This window comes from Chanodichthys erythropterus, chromosome 2, assembly GCF_024489055.1.
Source record: "Chanodichthys erythropterus isolate Z2021 chromosome 2, ASM2448905v1, whole genome shotgun sequence".
Taxonomy (NCBI): domain Eukaryota; kingdom Metazoa; phylum Chordata; class Actinopteri; order Cypriniformes; family Xenocyprididae; genus Chanodichthys; species Chanodichthys erythropterus.
Genome location: NC_090222.1, coordinates 27795700 through 27797636, shown reverse-complemented (window position 1 = coordinate 27797636; position 1937 = coordinate 27795700).

The window sequence follows — 1937 nt, the reverse complement described above, 5'->3', positions numbered from 1 at the left end:
TATGTTACTGAGTATTACATCATTTACAACCTTCAGGTCTCATGGATGTCCTCCCTAAGGTGCTTTTGGCCACTTTAATGATTGAAAGGCCATTAAGATGGATGTCTGAGATTATCTTCAGAATTTTGGCGTTGGCATATGCTACTAATGTTACGGTGTATTTACAAGCACATTTGTTGTTGTTGTTGTTGTTGTGAGTGAGATATATTTGTTGTATTAACTAACATATTATAAAATTACCCTAGCATAAACAGTATCTAGTCATAAACACATTACATGTCTGTATAGCCCCCCTCCCCGAATGGGGATTTTGGTCTGTCCCAAGTCAGAGGTCTGACTTTCACGATTTTATCCAACAATTAAAGTCGTACAGTGTCATTATTTTGACCATTATTATGATCTAGATCAGTGGTTCCCAAACGTTTTAGCTTGGAGTAGCTCCCCCCCCACTCTCTTCCACTTCGACTGCAGTCACACCTTTACCATTAAGGGACAATATTTGCCCCCTAAATTGATTTTTCAGTGCATTTTTTTAGCTTTATGAATAACTTTATAAAATAAACAATATTTTAAATAAAAAATGTCCAATAGAGAATACGATTCTGACGCCACGCCGCGTTGAGTTCTGGGTAACGTCTTTGTTTATACACCATCTTGACAGGATCGCGCAGCCTTTCCGTCATTGAGTTTAGTTCAGTAATTTGTTTTCTGTCATGATTGTGAAAAAATTTCACCATTGTATGTCATTAATGCTGCATCGATAATGGTCATCGTTCTGAGAGAGAACTGGACAATGAGAAACGTTTTTTGCCTTTTCTACGTGTAAAAACAGCAAGGGAAGCAGGTCGAAGAGATGACGAGAAGACGCCGGATGGCAAATCTTTTAGTTCGTATTCTCTATAGAGAAATATGCAATGATCGTAAAACTAAGTAATAATTTTAAATATTAAACTAAAACCGCAAGTAGGTGGCAGCAAGTCACTGTTTTTATGAGTGAGTCATCGAGTCATTCGTTCAGTAATTCAGTGAATCATTGACTCTCACGATTCGTTCGAAGCCGCAGAATTGTTCGCGAAACACAGGCGTGTGTTGTAGTTCTGCTGTGGTTTTCGTTAGAACTATTATTAACAACTATTAACAGTATTTACTCTATTTCATTGCAAAATAGAGTAAATACTGACAGTACTGTGTTTAAAATGTACTTTTTATTTTTTGACCTGTTGTATAATAATGCCACGTTTGCAGTTATGTGGATATTTGGGAACAATTGAATTCTTGCTCGTTATCATTAAATACAACTCATACAAGGTATGGTTTTGTATCAGAGAAAGTTTGAGTCTTGAAAACGAAATTTTAAGGTAGAATTAAATGAACTACTCAGCATTTTGTACGCATACCCCAGTTTGAGAACCACTGATCTAGATATCTAATTAACAATATAGGAGAAACAACAACAAAAAAAAAACTTTTAATTTAGCTCATTTTAATATAGCTCACTAATAAGATAGCTCATTTGAATGACCAAAACCAAATGTTTCCCAAAATCTTGTTACCAAATGATTTTCCTCATTACACAAATTCTAAGTCATTTAATTTTATAAATTTGATCTAAAATTTAGTAATTAAACAATTTCACCTCTTCCCAGTCCATTTATTGAAAAATAACATTTTTATCTGTATCTCATTTAATTTTTTTTTACATTTTCAAGCCATTGTTTGTACTGTTTTTTTAAATAAATGCCTTTTAAGAATAGGGGATATGGTTATGAAGATGGCTTTCTAAAGGTTACTGCTAAGATGGGTCATGGGTTCAATTTGGTCACTCACTTTTTGAGTAAAAAAAAAAAGGAAAAAGACAAACTAAAGCCTGTTTTGTGTGGTTATAGAAACATGACTGGAAAAGTCTGAGTGGCGATTTCATATCCCTCTCTTGGTCA